Source organism: Gallus gallus, chromosome 20 (assembly GCF_016699485.2).
Source record: "Gallus gallus isolate bGalGal1 chromosome 20, bGalGal1.mat.broiler.GRCg7b, whole genome shotgun sequence".
Taxonomy (NCBI): domain Eukaryota; kingdom Metazoa; phylum Chordata; class Aves; order Galliformes; family Phasianidae; genus Gallus; species Gallus gallus.
In genome coordinates this window covers 12,528,796-12,554,685 of record NC_052551.1, presented here as the reverse complement: position 1 = coordinate 12,554,685, position 25,890 = coordinate 12,528,796, and the positions used below count along the sequence as shown (strand labels likewise).

At 40.3% G+C, this 25,890-nt stretch overlaps 1 protein-coding gene across 10 annotated transcripts in view; it reads left to right on the top strand.

Annotated features, from left to right (window-relative positions):
- Window positions 1-25,890, top strand: part of LOC419335 — a 133,036-nt gene that overhangs the window by 34,634 nt on the left and 72,512 nt on the right. For 8 of the 10 annotated variants that reach the window (XR_006931957.1, XR_006931952.1, XR_006931953.1 and 5 more), the window contains exon 2: window positions 500-587. The exons of the other annotated variants lie outside the window; for them this stretch is intronic. The gene's annotated coding sequence lies outside the window, so the exon portion shown is untranslated. The remainder of the gene's footprint in view (window positions 1-499; window positions 588-25,890) is intronic. 10 annotated transcript variants of the gene reach the window in all.

The following is a 25,890-nucleotide window of genomic DNA, read 5'->3' as shown; positions in this document are numbered from 1 at the left end:
GGACAACCTGTCCATAGAATAAATGCACATTATACAGTGCATGTTGATCCCTCAATACCAGCAGGGCTCAAATACTGAATTTTCTCCCCTTACATCTCTGTTTCATGACAGTTTGCTCTTCACTTGCATTTTAAATAAATCTTTTTATGCTTTTGCCTTACATTTTCATTGTAGTGAACTGCAGGCCTCTGCCAAAATAGCCCCAACATTTAGGCAGTGTTTGTGTCAGGGCAGTCTGACTGAGGAGCTGATGAAAGTCACCAGTGAATCTAGTGTGCCTAGCTCTCAGGAAAGTTGAAACAGCATAAATTTGGAGTATAGTCAATCAAGTCTAGTTATATGGTAAAACAGCAAACTCAGGCTTGCACTTGAAATAGTGATACAAAGTCCCTGCGAGCAATATAGCTTTTCTAATAGTCAAATAAGAAATTAATTGGGAGCTTTTTTGACATTTCTCTCTCTTGATTTGCACGCACTTAATCTTGCTTGTTTCTGCTAGGTATAGTCTGTGTGACTGGTCTGAGATGGGCAAATCAAGCTATCCATAGTACTGCTGGTCTGGAGGAGAATTCAGAGCCGCTGCTGGGGTAGGTGTGATGCCTTTACTGTCCTCTAGATGTGCTGATCAGAGAGGTGTTGCCCTCAGTACCATGCACTTGGGTGAGATGAATGCTTTGTCTTTGTAATGAAGGTGAAATCCCTTCCCCGTTCAGTGTGAATATTGTGTTTATAAAAGGTACTCCTGTGCTGTTGTTCCCTGCAGAGGGAATTGTGAGTTAACAGAGCGTTTGTCTTGCCTGTATACTTGGAGTTTATTGTCTTCCATCATACATGCTTGGCTTTTTGGTGCTGTTCAACTTCAACGAATGCATAGAATTTAATATTTTCTACATAAAATTGCTGTTGGAGAGAAGAACTTGTAGCATTTCTGAGGGATGGGGATAGTTTAATTTATTTTGCTTTATTCTTCAGAATTCTTCTATGTTTACAGTAACTCCATAAACTGTTAATAGAAACTAGCAGTAAGCCTCAAAATTCTGGAATAAAGGAAACAGGGGGTTTTGATGTCTATCATAATTGGATGGGAAATCTCTCTGGAATATGGGCTGCAAATACTGAAAGTTAATTTTGTTGTTCTCGTGGTGGCAGTTACAGAATCAAATAAGTGCTTTCTTGCTGGTTTGTGTTGCTTGCCTGACATGAAACTGGCTTACAAGCATGAAAATATTTGGAGAGTGAATTTCCATTTTCTAAGCAAAGCAGTACAGTGCTGCTATGTCAGAGTGGCTTTGTCAAGTAAAACTAAGCATGAATGTGCCACTGAGCAAGTGCTACTAAAACAAATGGCTCTTCCCTTAAATTTTTAGATGTAAGCTTGTGTTCTCATGGAGAACGGGGAATAAAATTTCTTAGGACCAAGGTATCTTCCATTCCGACTTCTAGTAGCCATTTTGCCAAAATGTGCAGCCATTGACTGAGGACATTCCCTTGTCCCACGTGTGTGCCCACAGTCAGCCTGCAACGTGGCAGAGTGGAAAGAGAGCAAAGAGATTAAAAACATAGCCACGAAAAAGCGTCAGAAGAGGGAAAGTAATTTGCTTTGACCTAAGCCATAAATCTCCAAGGCAGAAATGACCATCTCTTGACACTGACCGTGGCATTGATCAAGTGCTCTGTCCCAAACTTTTTCCCCTCTGAGCCCTGAAGGGTTCCCTGGGTGTCTGTGGCAGGACTCCAGCTGTGTTGTCAAATACCAGCTGTGAATAGGTAACTGGAAGGTGTCTCCTATCTTAATGTGGTCACTTGTCACGTTAATTAGGAACGCTATCCTTATTCCTCTAACACAAATTATGCGGTCCTTAGATCACACAGAACGAAAGGCTCAGCTAACCTCAGCAATTTGATCTGAGCAGATAAGCAAGGAGGGACACTGATTCAGTGAATGAAACTCTGACATCAGCTCACATGTTCAGGGCTGAGTTTAGCAGCAAATATTGATTGCCATATAGAGAACTTATAGCAAGAGAAGAAAAGCCCAAGAGAGCTGGCACCTGACCTACGGGAGTGCTGGGAACTTTTCTTCTCTCTGCATAGTGCAATAAAAAGTTTTATTTTGTGAAGAAACAGAGTGGGTTTCTTTTTAAGGTCACAAATATATTTTGAGTTAAGGGACAATTTGGGAGGGAGAAAAATTATTCAACATGCTGAAACATCAGACTGCTAGTTCCAACTCCCACAGTTTGTGAGCAAGGTGGATTTCAAGATTTCAGGGTACAATTATTTGTTAACGACTGAAGCTTTTGAATGTTTGTAAAAATAAATAAAAATTAGCTTTGTTATTTCAATTTTGATGTATACCTCCTGGAGCCCAGATTCTTTCCAGAAATGGCTGGCCATGGCAGAGGGAGCTGCCTTGTGCCTTCTGGCTGTACTGCTTGGCTCAATGCCCACATCTGTCTCCGTTCTAGGTAGGAGGTGGGTTTTCTTGAGCTTCCTTCAGGTCCAGAAGGTATTTTCTCCTCTTTATAAGGCCCTAGAAATGAAAATGAATCAGAGTTCAGACTTTCAGGTCAGCCTGGTTGGGAAGTCCACAGCCTGTGTGTACAGAGTGAGTCCTGGACTTTTCGCTCTTCTTTTATACTTATTTTTTATTTCCACTTGAATGAGTTTCTTCTGTAAACTGAGAATCTGGCTGGACAACCAGCTTAGATGTGTAGCATGGAACTGTAGAGCTAGAGCAATTGTTTCTCAAGTCAAGCAGCGCACCAAATGTTGAGCAGTGCTTTTGGTATTCCAGTCTCTCTTTGAAAGATGTTCAGATAAACAGACTTTTTTTTTTAATATCTATTGAATGCTTCTCTCTCAGCTCTGCCCTGTCCCCCTTCCTATCACGGTGCTTTCAGAGAATGCTGTAGCCCTGTGTAGATAATGTTTTATCACAAAATGCTGACAGATCCTTCATGCTGGCTGTGCTCATCTCTGCTGCTGCACTCCGAAATGCTGCCATTATTAAAGCTGCAGCAGGAATGCATAATTAGCCTCTAAACCAATCCTATCCTGCAATGATATTTCCAGCCTGGAAAGCATGAAGTAGACAGAACTTGTCCCTCTGTAGATGGTGTTTCAGAAACACCTGAAAGTACCATTTTTTGGCATTTTGGTGAAAAAGTTGAGTCTGAATGAAGGAACGCAAATCTAATGCAAGTTCTCCTTTCAGGTACATCAAGCTGAGGCACTGGGAAGCAAAATGAAAGCTTGTCCTCTGGTCCTCAGTGTGCATGGGCATGCAGGCAGGGTCCCTCCTCAGATGTGGAAACAAAAATTGTTTGCTGAGGAGCTAGCAAGGGACAATCCTTGCTGTGGGGACCAGAGGTCTGGCCACTTGTTCTGAGCTCTGCAGCTCTTCTTTCATGATCTGCTGCAAGCTCAGATTTGTCTCTTCCAGCTTATTTTCAGTGCAAGCGTGGTGCATTTTCCTGTTAGAGCCAGGACTGTTGGAGGGAGACTCAGGGAGTACAGGGTGGCTGTACTTTCTAGCAATAATAAAGAGAAATTGGTTGAGAGTTATACACACATGTTATTTAATCGTGCTATTTAATTCTAGTTTGCTGTGTTGCCTTGGTATGACAAGAAGTGTCCTGAAAAGTTGTGCAGTTTGATTATAACTAGCATCGCCACGATGTAGGAGTGTGTGCAGGGTTGTGGCATTGCAGTATGTCTTTGTTTTGTACTGAAATTAAAATAATGCTGCTGTGAAATGCTGAGCAACTTCCCTGAAGCTGCTTGGGTGGATTTCAAAGAGCTGTAATGGGTATATCCTGATAGCCTTTGTTATCATCAACACAAGACAAATCTGTCCCGAAATAAGGCTTTGAAACAAAAGACCTGTCCTTTAGAAGCATGTTAATAGCCAGACATTGCTCTGCAGGCTTGATTACAGGACTTCTTAAGATGCTCATAAAGTCCGAGCAGTAGCTTGTCAAAGTGAATTTCCCTCTGTGAGTATTACAGGTAAAAGCTTATTGTTTTTGTATGGAAATGTTATTTTCTTCATCTCCACATATGTTTCTGTTTCGGGGGTATGAAACTTGGGAAGTGGAGCTATATCCTGTGGGTTAGGCAGAGTGATAATGAAGAATTCAGAATGATGGATGAATAAAATGATGGATGGAGAGAGCTGAAATCATTTTGATGTTTTCCCCGCCTTTGCCACGTATTGAGAACAGATGTTTCTGATGCTAAGTGGGATGGAAAATGCTGTCTAACACTGCAGTTTCATTGATTAGAACTCAAAGCTACACTGGGCTTTGGTTTTCAATTTTCCTCTCTGTGATGTTCAGTCTTTTCCCATTGCTTTGCATTTGACACAAAGGAAGATATTTTGTTGCAGGACATTGGCCTGTGTCCCTGAGTTCTAGCACTTTTTTGCTCCATAGCTCCAAGCAAAAATGGATGCACACCCGTGACAAAACCCACAGCAATGTTTCTCAGTTTTTTAAGGAGGGAGAGGAGTTGCATCCAGTGAAGGCATCCAGTGGCTCAGGCCTTGCTAGCAATGTGCTTGTGGTAGCTCAGGTGCTGGTTTAGGGGGACCTCATTGCCACAGAATCTCTAAACTCCCATAAATTAAGAGAGCATTTATTACAGTTAAGAACTTCCCACACACCAAAATTAACACTGTGGCATGGCAGGCTTTGCTTCAGTTCTGTTTACCTGTAAGTGATACCTTGCCATCGCGATGCTGAAAGCTTCCTCATTGACTAGAAAGGATTAGTGGAATTTATTTAGTCTTACATACACGTCCCATTCTCCACCTATAAGAACTGATACTGAAAAGGAGCAGTGGGAAGATAGATTTCCTTATTTGATATCTCCAAGTCACCGAGTATATGAGTTTCCTTGTTTATTTCAGATATCGCTCGGTTGGCTGATCACTGCTTGCTACTTGGTTTTCATCAATAGGAATGACAGATGTTTCTTCAGATAATCTCTAAACCATTTTATTTTTCTGCTATGTGCACTCTCATGGCTTTTTTTTTTCACACATAACTCTTTTCACCTTACAAATTTCAACCATGTAATTTATAAAACATTTTTTAGCTGTCTGAAGTATAAAACCCTTCCCTTTCAAAACATTTCCAACTTGATGCTCGTTCAGATGGAGGAACGGAAGGGCAGAATATAACCAGAAAAAAGAAAACAAATCTGAATATTTGCAGCCTGTTCTTCAAAAAGAAGCATCAATAACACTTTCAGGCACTGCTCCACAATAAATCATTTTGAAAGGAGCATTATTGAGGAAATCATGATCAGTCACAACAGGAAAAAGCAGAGATTCTCCGTGTAAATATTTGTCTTGTGTTATTTATTTCCCTAGACCCTTATTTCTGTGATTCATGGTTGCTCTTAATAGGATTTCTGAACATTTAATAGGAGATATTTTTATAGTTCTGCACTGAGTAGTGCCTAATCTGTGCATGTTCCCAGTGAGACTATAGGCTAAAGCTGTATTCACGGTGGCGCAGCAAAACAATTTTTTTCTTAATGAACTCACCAGTACCTCTGCTAGGGGAATCATTTTATTGTGGCTTTTACTTCAGAAGAATACAGAGTAAAGTACATCTTTTAAATTAAGCTTATACTCAATTTAACAGCAGAAAGTAATCTTGACAGCATCATTATTGCCAGTGAACCAACCAAATAAATATTTTGCGTGCTGCAGGCAGCATGGCTGGGTAGGCTTTGCCTTTCCAGGAGTGTTGGCTCTCTCCCCAGGTGCAGCTGCAATGCTGAAGGTCAAATGACTTGAAGCATTCCAGCAAAGCAGCCATTCCCAGAAAACATTCCCAGAGCCCCTTGATATGGCTCTAGAGAGAAGCTTAGTAAGTTGTGAATTCAGGGAGAGAGCCATTTTGGGGTTCAGCTTGTAGCTGAAGCCTGAAAGGCTTCTCAGACTTTTAAGCACAACTTCAGGTTATCTTTGAAACCTAGAACTCAACGTGTAATGTCACTGACTTCGAGTTATGGTATAAAGCTCCCTGGGAACAGTCAGGTGATGCCCCTGTTGCATTAGGATCACCAAAGATCAGGACTAGTAACATCATTCTGAAGTCATAAAAAACACAACTAAAAGCAAGGAAATGATATATTTTATGGCATTCATAAAGTTCTGAAGAAATGAAGCAAGCTGGCTAGTACTACTTCTGCAATAGCAGTTGAACAAATATCATCTGAAGTGCATGCAGAACAGAAAGCATGTCTATCTCAGATGCATTGTGAAATTAATGGTCAAACATATTTATTTTTAACTCATTAAAAATAGCAAAGTCTGATGCTTGTTCCCTATGCCTGGTTGGAATAGCTGCCTATGTTTGCATGTTCACTTCATGTTTCCTGAGCAACAAATAAGAATAAAGCCTGCTAAAGGATCAAATTCAGCTCAGTAAACACATCGCTAAATGAAGGAACCTGTCATAATGCCACTGTCGTTGTCTCAGCCCAGGATAAGATGCTCACTTCTTCCTTTGATCATCACATGTTTTCTGCAAAACCTGCACAGGGAAACATTGAGGGAAAACAAGCTACATTTGTATTCTCTAATGAAACATGAATGGAAGAAAGAAGCTCCTTTCAGTCAGTTCTAACAGTTAAAAAAATCAAAAAGTTCACATCTGCTTTGAAAAACAGCATATGCTCTGTGTTGGATGACTTAATGTTTCTAAGCAGGATGTTGCAGAGGGAACGTCGGCGTTTATTTCTGAGGTGGGAAGGCACACACTAACCCCAGTGACAGGTCATTTGATTCCAAGTGAAGACACGTGCCCCTTGTTGCTGCTTATTGCCTTTCCCCAGCTCCACCCAGGTCTTGCCCCCATTTCTTCCCGGTAGCTGTAGGGAATTACTTGGCAGGACAGTTGTTTCATTCTGATGTGCTGCTGCTGATCAAAAACATTGGCATTTTTCTAATCAAAGCCACACAAACCATCAAATAGATTGCATTTTATCCATCTGAAATCTTTGGAGGATTTGTGGTGGCAGATATTAAACCTGCTGTGGATTAATTCTGCAGCTAATAAAATAAACTGAAAGAGAAACATCAGCTTGGGGCTCCCGTACACCTGAATTAATAAACAATACGAGCTCTTCATGTCTGTGGGAAGATGTCTGTTAATATTAGACGTATATGTGTATGGATGGCTAGGTGCTGTGATGCTGAACTTCCTCTGAAGGGGCTGCGTTCCTCTTCTAAAGCACTGGCACCCAGCTGAGTGTGGTGTGAAGTGAGAGGATGGATGGTGCTCTTCCCAGGCAGGAGAATTTGCATTCCTTAACAGACCGCCTATGGATGATGCCCTAACTGGATTCTGAGGGGTTGAATTTTCTTATTTTCATTTTTTCAATGAACAGTGGGAGCTGAGTGAAGCAATGTCCTGCTGTACTTTTGCAGAACGAGACGTGAAAGGATGGCCAGAAGCGAGAGGAGAGGAGAGAGAAGAGGGGGTGGGGCCAGGAACATCAGAGCAGAGAGAGGGAGAGGTTCCTGGAGGCAACAGCAGGGGAGGAAGGATGTTGATTGTCAATGTGATTTGACCAAAGGATGTGGAGAGAATGCAGGGGAAAAAAAAGAAACCCTCTAATAGAAAGGTGCTAAGAATTATGCTAGCTTGGAAAAGAAGCGAGAGATTCCACAGAGCCTGGTGAATGTTTGAGATGCAGCCGGGATAGTGAGCCCAGGGACAGGAAGGCCAAGCGGTGACACAAGGCGAGCAGGGAGATGCCTCCTCTGGTGCTTGTGCAGTGAGCTGGAGTCAGCATAGGGCAGTAAATATCTAGACACCAAGGGGTGTGTGGGGACTATGACAGCTTGTGAAGGGAAGTGAGTCCTGCTCAGAAAGAGCAGCAGGTAAGGGGCAGCTGGTGCATGGCCTGGGGCAAGGCAAGGCTTGGAAGACAGAAGTATTAAAAATCAGAGAGCAAGGCAGGAAGTACAACAAACTTCCATAGGATGCTTCTTTCTGAGACATTTGCAGGGCACTTCTTCACCCTTGCATTGATGTAGATATCCGGAGTGTTTTCTTGTTTTCCTGTTTGTTCAGCCCCATATGCAGGAGCAGTCACAGAATAAAGTTCTTGCTGCAAGTAGAGTTAATTTGTAATAAGAAGAAAGAAGCTTCAAAAATCATCGATTAGGGAAAGTAGATGGTTTTGGTTTTACATCATACTCAAAAACAAACAAACAAACAAAAAAACCACCAAAAAAAAGAGCACTTGAGTAATTCTTTCACCTTCCGAGGTCATCTGAGGAGAAATAGCAGACCCAAATGTGCAATGGCGAAGTTTTTATTTGCCCAGCTTGCGTAGATGGAACTCGCTGTGGTTTATAAGTCCTTTGATAGCCACTCAGATATTGTTAAACAATGTAATTTCAGGGTAAATTGTCAGTTCTGAAGAAACAGTGTTTAGAGTTCTGCACAATGCAGATCTAACTTCACTGCTTAGTGGGAGTGATCCTATTTGTCTGAGCAATGAGGCCGGGATGGCTCTCACAGAAATGCAACGTTAGCCTCAGACACTGAGTAAAGCTTGTACCTGCACCTGTCCGGTCAGAAAATGTCTCTATTTTGAAAAGCAGCACCTAGAAATCTGGAAGAGGGAAATACAGGTTTGTACGTGAACCTCTTTTCAACTAAATACTTCCTTTGATTCCTTGGATTAATTTTCCAAACTCCCTCTGAACTGCCTAATATTTTAACAAAGGCCTGGATGTACTCTCTATCCTCTGTAAGAATACTCTGTATCTTCCTTTGTTCATTTTTGTAACTCATCCCCAATTAGTAAACTGTGCTCAAATGGCATTGATTTTCCCCCAGCCTTCATGCTGCCATTAGACAAGGAATGCTGAAAAGAGCCTTTGAGAATATTTTCTCTGCAAATATTGCTTCCCATATCTGCAAGTTACCAAAGAAGTTGCAGTCTGCTCTAGGGAGATGAGCATGGGACTTGTCTGATGAAACACAGAGACTGCACATTAATGGATTCCTCAGGACAGAACGCTTTGCAGTCAGGGCCCTTTTATCCTGCTGTGGTGACAGAGGAAATGAGATCGTGGGATTTTCAGTTCTAAGTAAAATATGAAACGGTAACATTTTTATTTCTAACCCACACAGGAGATCCTGAAAGCATCTCCCGTGCATTTTGAAGAGGGTACGAAATCAAAGTGTTCCACAAATAAATTCTTCCTGCAAGATACAATAATTGGCACATTACAGTCTGAAATCTTTAATTATCCCTGCCTTGAACATATGCATATGAAAATTCTGGAGATTGTTGCTCAGGAAGAAAGGGAAAAGCTTTCCAGCCTCTGTGGTTCAGTGTGAAAACCAACTTCTCAGGTGTTCTCCTGACCTAGATCTAGAGAGGTGTTACTGTGGGCTGTGTCTCAGTTCTAATTAATCGTGCCTTCTGACAGTGCATGGTAGTATAAAGTCCTGAGCAAAACTGTTCAAGGAATTTACCATTCTGAATAAAATTTACCATTTTCTATTCACCTTCTCTTCCTCATGCCTCTTACTCTTTGAAACAGTTTCTTTGCTTGCCAGACTTCCCCTTTCTTTGAGCCTCCCTTGCTGCTGCCTAATGCCTTTCGCTCAGGTTTGCTTTAGTTTGTCTAAGAAGCCAAATCAATATTTTATTTATTCCAAATTTTTCCTTGGGGACTTTTTTTTCTTTTGAACAAAGTGCAACAAATTATTTCAAAGGGACCCTGAGAAGATCAGTAGCCAAAGAGTGCTGCATATTTTATGTGAATTTTAGGCAATATCCCTGGTCTGCACAGGGAGAATGACTCAACCATTTGTATAACTTAGCTGGAACGTGTCACATCTGTATCTAATGGGTAGATAACTTACACACAGTGACGAGTAAAAACTGGTTCTCTGCCTGATAGTGTGCTCACATTTATGTTATTGGCAATTCCTACTTTACGCTAATGGGCAAATGTCAAGAGCAGAGCAAATTCAGATTTATCCTTGCTTGCTTGAAACTCATTATAAAACTTCAATGAGCATTTACAGTAAGTCATTCCAGGCCCTTCTTCTCAGCATTACTGAGAACAATGAGCTATGAGTAAATGTCCTGTTACTAGATAGTGCACCAAGCTGAAATTTTGTCTTATCAAATCCTCAACACCTTTTCTATAATATCAATCAAAGATTTATTTAAATTAGCAGTCTCAGATCAGAGAGGAAAAGAAAATGGAAGCAAAGTAATCATAGGTGAGAATGAATGTGGCAATGCCCTTTAAGGTTTTAGAAAAAGGCACAGTTTCTTTTACTTGGGAGTGCTCCATTAGTAATATGTTTGCCAAGTAAGAGGAAGCATCTGATGTTTATTACTTTTATATAAATGCACTAAATTAGGTTTAAACTCATATGCATACCTTATGTTTATTATTTTCAATATAGTACAAAATGTGCTGCGTAGTAAATTTAAAGTGTCAGAGCTTTCCATTCCACTTGCATAACACACACAGTTATGGGAATGCATTACAGAAAGGGTTGTTAAGCACTGGAATAGGTTCCCCAGGGAGGTGGTTGAGTCACCATCCCTGGATGTGTTTAAAAACTGTTTGGATGTGGTGCTCAGGGACATGATTTAGCAGAGGGTTGTTAGGGTAGTATGGTTACGTTGCAGTTGGACTCGGGGCGTCTACCTTTTTCTGGTAAATAGAGTTAGAGCCAAGATTTTTGTGTCAATTTGTCTGAACTAAGAAAAATGTAATTGAGTAATTCATTTGGTTTCAGATTTTCTTACTGGTTTGAGTCTTAAACCTTTTAAGTGAAACTGGAACAGGTTGATGTTTGGTTTTGCAGAAAACCAAAGTGGAACACGTCGATCCAGTCTGACGTAAGCATGAAATTCTGTCTCTTGAGAGTTGTAAATAAAATCTCAGAACCATAAAAAAAATAGAAAGATCTCATACAAGTTAGCGCAAAGGAAAAGCAACTTTTTTCTGTTTTGAAACTTGGATAAGGGAAATTCAAGCTATTTACCTATGTGTAAAGGAAACAATCTTCCAATTATTTAATTTCAAAAACAATGAACAAGAAAAGTGCTAAAATTGTAAAAGTTTGACAAATTAAGATTGCATTACCCGGCTCATGATATTTAGCATGCTGTTCAGGTTGGTGCAGTCTTTTATCTGCACAAGATTCAATTCGCATTCAGTCTCCACCTGGAGAAATTCTAGTTTTCCATTTCCTACCCGTGTTAATGTGAGTGGCTGGTGCTCCCACAGGTCGTGCAAGGACTCACTGTCCTTGACAATATTAAATGTCTCCTTTCTTGATATAAATGAACATTTTTTCTTGCAGTCTATTAAATGAGAGCAGTCTTTGCCTCAACATTAGGCTTCTCTCCAAAGTTTAATGTACCTTTTCTCAACACTTCTGTGGTTGTCGGTCACCATTTTAAGAAACTCCAGGGGAAGATGACCCAGAGAATTTGTTTATTATTTCACCATTCTCAAAGTAATGCTGCTCTATAGAGGCTGTATAGAGGTGAGGGACATAACATGGGGTGACTTTGGGGATAACTGAATTGATGGGATTACCTTTTTTCACTTGCTGAACTTCTTTACTTCTCCAAGAGCAAATTAATATGAAATCTATGAACCTGACACATTCAAATAGTAATATCTTAAAAAACAAAAAACAAAAAACAAACAAACAAACAAAAAAAAAAACACCTAAAGAAGAGGCCCATGGCTCTTTCATGGACATTTTTCTTTTTTTTTAACCCATTTTTCCCAGTCCATATTTGACAGATGTTGTTGGATCCCATCAGAAACTTCTCAGGTGGGGAATGCACTCCTGAATTTTGTTATACGTTAGATTTTAACCTTTTGAAAAAGGCTTCCTGCTAGTCTCAAGATTCCTTTTGAGTAGTCCAGGACTTAGTCTGTTTTATAGCAGTATCTATTTGTTATCTAGGTTCTTTTCTTTTGTTGTTCTTTTCTTTTGTTATTGCTGCCTCTTTTGTCTTCTTTTACATTCTGATAGTAACTTCCATGCAGACCCAGGTTTGTAACGCTTCTGTTAACTTCAGCTCAAGCCTTTACTCTCTGGCCTCATGTGCTTCCTCTTATTATAATGAAAAATACTTCATTTTGGTCGAACATCTGTCTGTATTGATTTTTGCAACCACTTATTTCCTGAGGTTTTATCCATTCTTGTGTGTGAGCACATCTCACACTGTGCAGGAGTTGCCAGAAGAGCTACTAACCAGCAGCCATGGGAATTTCTTAGAACAGCCCTAGAGCAGCAGGCTGTGGTTGCATGCTAAGCTCTGCCGTTCACTTCACCTTCTGGAGGAGGCCTGGCCCCTTTTGCTGTCTTTCCTTGGCAATGAGAGGGCTCTGTGCACACATAGGTAGGGCTGAAATTAGTGGGTATCATGACATTGCTGAGCAATTTTAACATTCATTGCAAGAGGGGAAAAAGAGAAATGATGGTTTTCTGCTGTTGAATCCTGTCCTGTGCAAAAGCAATCTTCACAATATCAACTTCCCGCATAGAATTATTTTCCTGTATAGAAAATATTCTGTGTAGAAAACAGAAGCTGAAGGAGCTGGAAAGCTGACAGTCTAAAATTCTCAAATGGATGCTGAGCACTAACATCAAATCTAATAGTCCAGCACTAACAGCACACACAGTGCTTCTGGGCACTGCAGTCTGCAGAACTGGCCAAGTTGCTGCAGCTACAGAAACAGTATGTAGAGTACTTCAGGTTTTGTTGCTGTTGGTTTAGGTTTATTTTTTCCTGGATGTTGTGTAGGCTCAGCGTTTTGCAGTATTACACAAATAAAATCTGTGTAAATCCCAACACAGTCTCCCTGTTTTTGTGGTCACTGAGTACTTAATATTTGTGCTTTGCTTTCCAACTTTAAAACAGGGACCATAGTGGTTTCCTCCTTTACAGGGATAATGTGAGAAAGCTGTGTTAAAAGCACTGCCTATTCATAGCCTACAGCAATATAGGTGCACAAAAACTCCATTAGGTGAATGCACACAGAGATACATGCTATTAGCAGACATCTCAGCTTTGCTAAGCCAGAAAATAGCGAAGGCCAAAACAGAAAATCTATCACAAAGAGCAGAGGGGTTTCCTGGCAGAACAAGAGCACAAGCAAGCCAACATCCCTACAAACCAAGTGAAGATTTATAGTGTCTTCCCCAGCAGCTCTCTCTATGAAGCAGAGTGAAGGGCTCCTCCACATCACCAAAGGCATGATTAATGCCTCGTTAAGAAAGAAATGTGGTGTGCCCAGCACTGAAGGGGGGGAGCTGCACAGGACTGTGGGCTTCTCATGCCTCTGATTGGTTCCATGTTTCACTGGGCTTTGCTCCTGCCCTTCCCTCGCGTGGGCACTGCAGTGAGGCGGTAATTCTTGTTGGGAGGTGGCATTTCGGGAGGAACTTTGCAATCTGCATCAGTCTCCAACTTTGACAGCAGTTGGTTTGTGCTGGTGCAGCACACCTGTCTCTGCAAACCAGGGAAAGTCCCTTGTTCATTTCTTGCTATTTCATGAAGAAAGAAAGTGGATTTTTGTTGTTGTTATTGGGTGATGTAATTGTTTTGTTATAAATAGCAGTAAATAGTGGATTTATATGACTTAATTGCACCTGTAAGATATCTGGCAGAGATGTGAAACCTGGAGAAACGATCAAGATTTGGGCTTCCTGAGGGCTGCAGGTTACCATGTGATCTGTGCATTCTTCAAACTCACTCTACCAATTTTCTCCAGCATACTGAAGACAAATTGTGACATGGTAACCTAGAAGCAGAAGACTTTTCTACACAATTTCATGAGTAATTCTTTGTAATAGTTCAGAGCAAACCAGGTGAAGCTGGCAGCCACAGATCACTGCAACAGTATTTGCTAACAGGTGAAGTAGCCTTATTTTGCAGACTTAGACATGATGCAGAGCTTGAAATGTCTGTTGCCAATGTAGCATTTAAATCTTCAAGACAATTAAGTGTAATTATTGATGGAAGGTAATACTTTTCTTCAACAGTAATACTGTTAAATTTAAATTGGATTTTAAATTAGAAAGTGACACCTACTAACTGTCAGTCAATTAGATGTTTATCTGAAGACTATTAGCATGAGATTTCTTTTTCTTTTTTTTACATGTGTATATATATATATATATAGCCCATGTATCTCACTGAGGACTGAAGAGGTTTCTGCATTTTGTGCAGGGAGGGTAAATACCCAGAGCACACAGGAATAAATGAAAAATGAAGCAATGGATTCACTTTCCAGAATATTTCCGGTTCTATTAACAAGTATTGATAAAATATTTCTATTTATTCTGCTCTATCAACTATGAAAATTAAACTTTTAAAATAGTATTTCTAAAAAGTGCTTAATGAAATAATTCCTACACTTCCTATCCTCTTATGGGCCTGGGTTATTCCAGCCTTGACAGAAATTCTCAGCTTCATCCCAGCATTTCTACTATATGATGCCCTCTAATACTTTGAGAGCTTTAGGCTGATTTTTCAAGCTCAAAGCACGGAGAATCATGGGTTCATTCTGGATGGAAAAGACTTCTACGATCACATCACTTGGCTGAAGGCACAGTTTGACTCCTGCCAAGGTGTTCCCTTTTATTCGAACAATATAATTTTCCATGGAAATCTGTTCTTCCTCTGGCATCTGTAATGCATATCTTGCTTAAAGCACAGTTGCTGGATAATAAAACACAGAAGTTTCATTAGATTAAAAAGAAATTTGAGGTGATGAGTTTTGTACTGCAAGCTACATTATTAGGTCTACTGTTGAAAGTACAAACTGTTATTACTTCTAAAAATTAAGTTTTTTTCTCATTTCTTCCTATGAGAAAACTCACTTGAATTCTCTGTTTGTAACGGCTAAAGTAGCATAAATTAAGAGTTTTAGGAGAGTTCTTCTTGTCGGCAATTGCTGATAACTTTTATTTTTACATTTATGGTAGAAAAGGGAAAAACACGATGATGTTGAAAGACATGCCAGCTCTGGTAATAAGCATCTTTTCAGAGAGCAATTGACAATATGAAGGTTTTATTTACATGATGAAAAACATCAGGTGGTGAGGCTGTGTGGGCTTTAAAAGGTGCTTTTTTCTCAACTTAAAAGCATTGTCAATCTTGTTCTGTGATAGGAAGCCATGGTGAATAGAAACTGGACATGTTTTCTTCTGTTATAACTGCAGGTAGTTAATATTATCTGTAACTAGAGACAGGGTGAGCAGCTGCTCCCTACCCCAGAACAGCTTTCTCAAGGCTTTAATCGTGGTGCTGTGTCTGTGAAATGCAGTCATGTCCATCCAGGTGGATGCTCCCATCCATCGCAGGCAGCTCCGGTTTGTTGGTCAGTGCTGGGGGTGCTCACCTCGCACCACATTGCACAGGGATGTGCTGACCCCCCATCCAAAACCTTCTCATGTCCCTCTAGGAAGCAGTGGGGGAAAACTTCAGATTTCCTTCATAGGTTTGAGGGCCCCTCTGGAAAGGCAGTGTGCCAGAATGCCCAGCTGAAGTGCCTTTACACTAATGCATGCAGCATGGGAAATAAGACGGAGGAGTTTGTCCAGTGCAGCTGCACATCTGTTGGAGGTAGTAACTTGATAAAATATTATATTGTAGTATTCCTATAGCATAAAATGTTACTGACCTGGATATTGAGCACCTATGCCCTAGTTTTAACAGACAGACAGTATTGCTATTGATTTTGTAACCACAGCGAAGTTACAAAATCTCCAAAGCATTCTAAACTTGATTAACGTAAGTATCTATAGACCTGAATTAGTACAAAAGGTTAATCTTAAGAGCTCTGAATTACTGACACTACCTTGAATCCTTGAGATAGATCATGGGAACTACCACTGCTGCTTTAAAATTCCATTTAACGATTGATGGAGAAATTGTGTAGTTGCCTGTGAAGTGCAATAATAATCCTTTAATTACATTTCTGGTATATTACATCTGAAATTATTTCTCGGTCTCTTTCTGAATGTGTCCTATAGTAATTGGCAATAGTAATACAAACACTTTACTTTGTTCTGTTACAAGCTGCTGTCAGAGATCTTTTGGTGTTCCTCCCAGAGGCAGCGAATTAAACTATCAAAGCACAAAAGGTACACTTCAGTTATACCTTCAATAGCCAACTTAATTTTCCAGATATTAAACTGCTGAATTTTTTATGCTGAAAGTGCAACGGAATGGAAATGCAGACAATGAAAACAACATATGATTTCTGCAGTGGGATATTCTGACTGATGTTCAGAATTTTTGGCACAAGACTTAGTATCCCTGTATAAAGAAAAAGATGTAAGGGAAACAAGTCATGTTTCCAAGCAGACCTTTCTCAATGAGGAATAAAGCCAGGATGAGAGTTGTCAGTGCAGGATACTTAAAAGGACTGGCTCAAGCTTAGTGTGAGTGGTGCATTGCTACTCATGACTTGAATCCTTCACTCAAGGATGTGTCAGAGCTGTAGCCATTTCATCTCATAGAGGCTGAAAATGGCATTAACTGAAGTAAAAATTGTTTTGAAAGTTCCAAGCTGCTACATATTAGCATTTGGCTTTGAAGTTGGCCTTCCTTTGTACAGGGGTTGGACCAGATGCCCTCCAGAGATTCCTTCCAAACTAAATTACTCACATTCTGTATATTCCAGTGAGGAAAAATCTTACAAGTGGCATTTCTAAGAGTTATATTTCTTTCTCTGGATTGTTTGTGAGAGGCTGTCCTAAGATAAATTAATCTGGAGACTAACATAGTGATAGGGAAATGACTAATAGAAGAGAATAACAGCTTTGTGGGTTTTCCTTCCTTCCATTAGGCATTGTAGTGCATATTTTCTTCAGGCTGGCTGCCTTGAATGCTGTCAGCTTTATGGAGAAGAATCTGGTTTTAGCTTACGCAGCACTGCAACATGCAATGCTGCGCTCATTCCTTGGCCTGAGATCCTCTGCTTCAGCTCAGGTCTCTCAGATGCCTACAACATGCCTTTCTTCAAAGGCCATTCTGTCCCTGTTACACACCAGCCCGCTTCCTAATCACTAGGAATGCTGTCTCTCTCTTGTCATGCTGCGAGGGCTGTGTCTTTCCTGACTATGGATAAATTTCTGGACCAGGATTTCTTTCTTAAACAGCATGCCAAAGTGTGTTAAAAGAAAAGCATTCAATGGAATAATGACTTACATAAACTATGTCATCTCTACGCTTACAATAAATGATAAAAAAGCATTTTGATACACCTCAGAGCACAGCACTGTTCTGTATCTCAGAGCCAGCATCCACTTTTTGGTCCAGTGAGAAAATGAACAGTATTTTCATGTCAATAGCAAATCAATGTTCTGTGAGAATGTGTTTTCCACAACAGATACTACAATGTGTGACTGGTAGTTCAATGGGGAAATAAATGGGATAACTGGGCGTAAAATGCAGAAAAGTATTAATAAAGGAATTCAGTATTCTTCACTTCAAATACTGTTAAACTGTTGTGGGAAGGATTTCCAGGCAGAATTACAGAGCTTGTTCCACTGCTTGTTCTGCTATCTTCATTGACTGTTGGAAGGCATGCAAATTTAATGCACTGGTCTTTGCTGTTGATATGGCTTTCAGATCTGTGTATATCTCCCCCATAAAGGAATGTTTTTTCTATGGGTTTTTTTTTTTGTTGTTGTTGTTGTTGTTTTCATACACTTAGGTGTATTTTGTCTGATATGTGAGGTCATCCAATGTAGTGGGTTTGGAAATGTGAGTGTTGATGTAAGATCTGTCCTCTACAGGCATACAGCATGAAAGGGAAGCAACTTATTTATGCTAATAAAGTAACAAGGGGGTTTAGAAATGTCCCAGGGTTGGACAGCTGAGGTTAGAGATTGCTTTACCATGAGCTGATCTATCTCCAGTGAGGTACAGTTTACCTCTCAGATTTACATTCTCTGATTACATGCCCCAATATAATATTTACAGTTCTGAGTTATTCAGTATTTGATCCTAACAAGTCCTAACATCTTAAAAATAAGTATCTGTAATGTATGCCCATTTGTTCCCTCCTTTTTGGTCGTCTCTGCAAAGAAATTCATAGGACTCAGAAATAATACGTCTTGGGCTTTGAGAAATAAACAACTTCTGTCAGTTAGGAAGAAATCAGGAAAATAGGAAGGAAAATGGCAATCTGAAGAAAAAATCCAATGTATTAATAAAGTTCATTCTTTGAAAGTTGGTTGACCCACATCGTGAACTCTTAAAACCAAAATGCCTGGGTAACACAGAGTGGAACACCAGCATGTGATGAATGCTCTTTGTAAACGCTGCTGAAATGTGAGGAGAGTGATTTCTCAGAGCTCATAAAGAAGGGATATAAAAAGCAAACAACAATCTGTTAGCAGAGATACGACAGATCTAAGGTATCTACTTCTGGAGATAAAACCAAACAAATGCACAGTCCTGCTGCTCTCCCATCCTCTGTATACAACATTGCTGCCTGGTTAGTTGTCCTCATCTGACCTTTCTTATTTAAACTGCTCAATGTGATTCTCAACTTCCTCATTCCAAACCAGGTTGAAAATGGATTTACTGACTTATTGAATTTGAAAACAATTTCAGCAAACTGCAGTTCCCAGATTAAAAAACATTGAAATGATAAGGTCTGTGGGTAATGGGTGATTTAAAAGAGGTCAAGTAGTGAGTGCTGAGGGTGTGAATAGAGATGGGCCATTCTGCTGATTTGCCCATTAGATTGTTCTAGAGATCAGTTCTGGAGGTTCCTGCTGTTTGCTCATGTTCCTTTCCTGGAGTGTCCTCTAGAACTGAGCATTCCAACAAATTCTGGAACTGTTTCTGGGAGTAGCATGACCTCCTCCAGGAAACACTGCTTGCTTTCTCTTTTGAGCTGTTTCTAAGGCCACCACAGGGCCACCTCTTGAACAGCTTATCAAGCAACTTCTGGGCCCAATTCCAGAGCTTTGTGTAGTGTCATCAATTCTCATGAAATATAGAAGAGGTTTTTTTCTGTCTAGAGCCATTCTCCAAACTTTGTTAAAAGTCTTGCTATTTAGAGTTCCTATTCCTGGAATACAGTTCTTCTGCAGAAACGTGGTGTACAAATTACTTGTACTGCTTTACACATTCAAAGTTCTGTTATTTCATACAGCATTAGACTAAGGCATAAAAGACCAAAGAAATGGTGGTGGAAATGAAACAGCTGACAGCAAGCTGCTAGCATAGACAGTAACCTCTGTCCTCAAATTTAGGAACACCTAATTACATTACTTGTTTCTATCCTAAGTGAAATGTATGGATAATTAGAATAAAATCCTTTTCAGAAAATGTAGATAGGAGTTGTTCTGTAATTGAATGACCATTATGTATACCTTCATAAAGATTAGGTCTAATTGAAAGCTTGGTGCTGTCTGTATGTTGGGTGTTGCATTCCATGCTTTGCGTTCTGCTGATGTGACTGCACCTTACATTGTAAATTCCACCCATTTTGCAAAACTCTTATTGTCAACACAGTTCAGACTCCAGCTATCACATAAATGAGACTATGGTAAACTGGCAGCAATTGTTAAACTAATTTGTGAAACAGTTCTAGGTGACAAATAGATAGTAGAAAATCACAATCTGATTACAGCTGTTGCAGAAGTAAGAAACCAGATTAAATTCATTGGATAAATTATTCACCGTGAATCACTTTTTCAGTACTACAACTTACACTCCAGGGGAAAATGTATTATAGAACTTTACAGAGGTGCTAGAGTACCTTTTTTGGGTTCTACTACAAGGTTTTAGATGACTGTAGGTGCCTTGGAAACCTCCTTGAAATGGAGAGTTATGGAATAGTATAGGAAGCTTCCTGTGGCAATCAGCTCCCCCGATTCCTCTGGTGCTCTATTGGTACCTGTACTTGTGATGTTGGGTAAATCTACAAATCTTATTGCTTTTTTTTATTATTATTTATAATAATCCAGAAGATTACAGAAGAAAATGAGTAGGAAACGTTACTAAACTTCTTAGGAAGATGAGCTGTGAAAATTGAGGAAATACATTATGGAAAAGATAATGAGAAGTGTCACTGTTATGCACTTCCAAACTCCAATTCTGAAATCAAGTAAGTTTCTTTGAAGTCTGCCCCATTGGTTCACTGTAGAGGCTGCCCTTAACACTGATTTCTTTCTATCTGATTTTGGTTTCATCTAAACAAAACAAACATAGTCTGAGACCAAAACACAGCATGATTAATAAATGCACACATTTTTTAATTAGTCTCATCTGACAAAAAATCAATGATGAATCTAACAGTTTCCCTAATAAGAAAATTAAATCAATATTTTCTGATAAAAAGTACAAATTCACTTTAAAATCTACCCTAGGATTTTTAACTTTCTGTAATAGAGACAACCATAGAACAGTTTTTTCTTGATAGCTGGTTGATACCTCTTTTGAGGTATTTGTAAATATGTAGCTGAGCAATTATTTTAAATCTATTCATTTCTGTTACAGAGATGAATTGATAAGTTAACACATACATCTGAATAAGGTATTTATTAAAGAAATGAGGGTTTTTTTGTTTGTTTGTTTGTTTGTTTTCTGAGAGTATTGGGATGGTTCATCTGAATAACGCAGAGCCATGCTACCATGTGAGATAGGGCAGAAGAGTAAACATTCCAGTGAAATAGCTGCTTGCATAGTTTGTGCATGGAACACTATAATTACATGTGACAATTCTGAGTTATATCTGAACAAGGCTAAATCTTTCCTTCCTTCTATTGAAATATCAGCTGCAGCTGCCAAAGGTAAGCTCTAATTTAATGCTGTGAAAAGTCTTTTCCAGTGCCTTTTTTATTGCATTCTCTCTGTGTGTATAGCTGCAAATGGAGGACTTGATCTTCCTCGATGTGCCAACCATGTGCCATTCCTGCAGCTCTGCTGCACACATGGCCTGGGCTGTGTGCCGCTCCCAGCCCTGCTGCCCCTGTCACCCTCTGCTGTGAGCATTGGCTGCAGCTCTCAGTGTTGGACTTGTACCATGCTTAAGCTTAGACTTCTGTTTATTCTCTAGGCAGACGTATGCCATTTCTAAATGTTTTAGCAACGTTTATCTTAAAAATAACAACAGAAAATACAACAAACAGAAGTTTGGTACAACTGTGAGGGATATGAGGATTCTCACTTCTAGGATTTAAGGAACAATTCTCATACTTGTCAGACTTTCAGGAAGGCTGCTCTCAGTTGAATGATTGTGTGAAAACAAATTGCTCATGACTGCTGTCCTGGACCCAAGGTTAACTGCTGTAATGTAGAGCAGACTGAGGAGGATGTTGTGTCCAGGTCTCCTCAATTAACCTCTTTGTCGAGAAAGGAAGCATTCTGCAAGAAGCAGTAGGCCATTTAAACAGCAGGTGCTTCGTGGCAGCAGAGTATCGGGAGGGAGTGTGAAATAACCTTCCAAGGAAAACCATAAATACACAGAGAAGGTGGTGAAGACAAGGGTTAACCAAAATTCTGTAGTATGAGACAGATGGGTAATGGAAAATAGCACAGACCAGATATTCATAGGACAGCCTTTGATTTTCTGTGTACAGTTCTGCGTACTCAATCACTATTCCTTGTGTGTGATTGATTGTCTGGGAGTGTATAGAGTCACCTGCCAGCAAGAGTGGTCTGAAATGTGTCTAGGAGTGCCTTAGAGGAGTACCCTGTCATACAGAGGGTAATTAAAATCTGGAACTGATTGGCAGATAAATTAATTAACACCAAAACTTGGGGCAAGTAAATGGAGAACAGGTCTGTCAGGAGTTACAACTGATGATAAAGAAAGACTTCAGCAGGAATATTAAACATCCCAGGTTGGGGATGAAGCCTTCCCCTGACACCTGGAGCTGTGACACGTGGGGCATGCTGTTGGGCATCTGCCTCTCCCCAAAGCCTCAGCACTCCTGGAGCAGCCAAAGGCTTCTCATGTGCTGCCCAGCAGAACAGCTGCTGTGCATGACCACACATCCACCTGAGAAACAGAACATTTATTAAGGGCTGTGTACACTATCCCTTTCCCCCATCATAACAGGAGATGTACCTTTCTGTATTTCCACAGCTATAGACTATAAACTCTTCTCATTTTGTAGGGTTGCAGAAACTCAGACTGAGAATAGGACTGCCCTTTGTAGTTGCCTGCAGCAGAGGATACAAAGGGAGAAGAAGTTATTGTATCTGTCGTTGTCAGTGTGACTCAACTAGCAACAATATTGCTTCCAAATTGGTAGATGTTCGGGTTACTATATTGTATCCAGATGATGCTGAGCTGCAGAGCTGGGGGTGGTTTCTCCAAAGGAAGGGAGGCAGAAGGAGAGAGTTCACTGATTATGAAAAATGCTTACGATTTCCTTTGTAGGTAGCACACATCTTCCTCTTTAATGAGGGCAGCATTGCTATTCCAGACATGTATTCTTCCTCACTCATCTGTTAAGTCTTTTACGTGGAAAATTCCCTCATTCTTCATAACACCCATATGATTCCCTTCTCCATTCAGTTCAATGCTGAAGTTCAGGAGGAAATAAAAATCTTAAAGCATAGGCCTTCAGCACAGCTTTCAGACCTTCACAAGCAAAATAACAAGGCCAATTTTCAATTGCATTTAGAAATGTGATGGTAATTGTGTCAGCTGAGTGAGTTGAAATTATGAAAACCGGACATTCTTTGGAATCTCTAACATTGACCTGAGCATCAGATGTTGGCAGTTCTGGGTGGATCATTTCAACAGCTCCTCTTTAGGATATTAATTTATTGTGTGTGATGATCACTTTGGGTGATGACCTTCGTGCTGTAACCTGGCTGCAGTGGGACCTCAGCACCTGTGTGCTGCTGTGGGTTGTTGTGCGTTTTCTTCATGGGCTGAAGAAAGTCGGGATTTTGTTTATTTATTTATTAACCTTGCCTGTCCAAAGATAACAAAACGTGAGGTAGGAAACATTAGATTTGATTGAGTTTCTCAGAAAATTCCGCTGAGCTCAGTTGCTTCATACAAGGCATTGACCGCTGCAGTTCTGCGTATTTGTTGCTGAGCAAGGCTCCAGCTGCCAGGCCCTGGCTAATTTATGGTACAGCACTTGCCTGTTTCAAGAAAGGTACATATTTCTTTGAAAGAAGTGATTTGTATTTCACAGTTTTCTGGTTTCTCTCCTTGTTGCTTACATTTGCCTGGTACTTTTTTCTTTTTTCTTTTTAAATTTAGTGAGGCACAATAAGGAAGGTCTTGGTAGGCACAGGTCTGCAGGCTCCCAAGAAGTGCACTGCAGAAAACAAAGATTCATTACCCGTGACTTTGCCCAAACTGGTCTGCTGGCTGGTGGGACCACACCCCAGGGCTGAAGGTGGGAATCCTTTCCTTCATGAAAGAACAGGAGGTTCATTCTGTTGCTCAACTTCTGAAAACAAATAGATGGTCAGAAGTAGCAAGCAGGAAACACATCAGGTCCTCACTTCCACAGCTTAGGCTTGTAGGGGCTTTGTAGGGTGCCATCCTCCTGCTAGGGCTCATCCCCTGCCACTCCTCCAGCAGTGTCCTCCTGCCACTGCTGCCTAAATATATCCACAAATCTGCAGGGAATCCAAGAGCTCCCATTTCAGCAGAATGATTTCTAACTTTCCCAAGCACACAAGTCAGAGGCAAAACTAATTAATGTCAGTGTGCTGCAGACTCTTCCCTAATGGATCCCCTTCCTTCTCAAATTAACCTTAAATGAAGTGAATAACATATTTTGCACATGGATCGTTAGCAGGGCTATCTGGCACATGAGAGTCTAATATTGTATTTCCTCCCCATTTCAATTGGAATTACTGAAAGCTGTAGCACAGAAAGAAAAAATGAAGCCATTGATACTAACAGCTTCTCCATAAAGCAGCCAGCAGTTGAACCACAGCCAATGTTGCTGTTTTGCTTCACAGTTGTGTCACCGAAACACCTCCTGCCCACATTCCATTTGCAGAAGCTCTCCAACAGTGAAGGAGTGGCATAGAGACTTAAAGAGGTTTTAGCATCAGCTCCATCTTTTCTTCCTTTCTGAATGCACAGGACAAACTCTTGCAGCACGTGGAGGCAATGTTTGTGGCAGGTAATGATGGAGCAGCTTGAACACTGAGGAGCATGAAGACAGCAGCCTGCCTTCAGCAAGTGATTGCTGCCCAGTCACAAAACCAGAGGTTGGTTTTGGTTATGAATTTTGCAGGGTTGGACGTTCTAATTTGTGTTCTGTATATCAGAATTGGAGTAGCACTAAGATAAGTAATTTCTTTCAAAGTGAAAAGGAGACAGACCCCCAGAATTCCTCCAGGGTTGTGTTTATCCTCATACAATCCCTAATTCTGATAAAAATATGCTGCCAAAAAAAACCCCACACTTGTGCAGATAGGATTACTCAGTAACTCTCATCTTTGGTACACTGATTGTGATTTATGCCTTGATAAAAGTAGAATACTGTGCACAGTGCTTTGGGAGCTACTTTTCTAAGGAGATTTCATTGGGATTCCAATTCACTTTCCCCCTCAGCTCAGTGCAGTTTCATGGATGATCTAGTCCCCTAATTCCCCTTCTACCTCAGGGCTGTGGTTCTGGGCTCACATTCAGCAGCTGAGCTCCACACCAGTGGATGGATATGTACTTGATATCACTGTACTATACAAGAGGTATCATAGCAACATATAACTGGCCCACCAACAGATGGTGGAGACAAGCAACAGGCAGTTTTAATCAGCAGTATAACTGTGGCAGTGCAGAGCTCAGGATTTTGGGCTACATGAGAGCACTCCCCATAAACTGGTGCTCATTTCAAGTTACCTCAGGTACACCTGCCCAAGCTGCAGTCGTAGCAGCTGGTGCACTGCAGACACACGTAGCCCAAAGCTACAGAGAGTTTTTCCTTGAAAATAACTGTCAATTAAACAAAATCTTCACATTGCAATGATCCAGCAGCATGTGTCCTTCCTCATCAGCACTGAAAGTCACAGTGCCACTGCATAACCCAAAGCATCGCTTTATCCTGCTGCAGGCTCACAGACAGACCGAGGTCTGAAAGGTGGGACACCTCTGTGTCTCCTGATCCTCCCAGTACTTCATTTGTCCTGAGATAATCCCCCACAGGTTGCTGTTTCTAAACACTGAAATATACAGTAATGTTTACTTCTGATGAAGATTTTAAGGCTTGATTAAGTATTTACCAGCTATACGTGATCTTGCAAAGATAGTCATGTAGACCTTACTGTTATAAATCTGATTGTGATTAACACTTAATTAACATTCCTTCCATTTAATTTTATTTAGAACTTTCGTCAGTTTTCCTCTACTCATTATTTTGGACATTCTCCCAGTGTTGGATGTTTGGAATGATTTTTGAATAGCTTCAATAAGCTGACTTCTACCCTGTTCATATATTCATACCTTTGTACAACCAGTTCTCAGCACTGGTTAAACTCTTCCCCCACCCACAAGAGAATGGCCCCAGTAATCCACACAATTCAGATTTATTTAATAATCAGAAAAAATGGCTTATGAATATTTCATAACACATCATTTTCACTAAGAATATATACATGCTGCATGTCTATATCATCAGATTATGCAGCGAGCAATGGAAAATCCACATCCTGTGTATTTTTTCTTAAAACTTGCTGAAATGAGAACACCTGGGATGGTTGGAAATTGGATGCAAGGGAATTGTTTTCTGTTATTTGCACTCCTGAAATATTAACTTGCATACCAACCGTGTTCGTGTTTCTTAACACTGAGAAAATATGTTATAAAAGATTTGAAATTTTTTGCTTTGTTTCAAGACTTTTGAG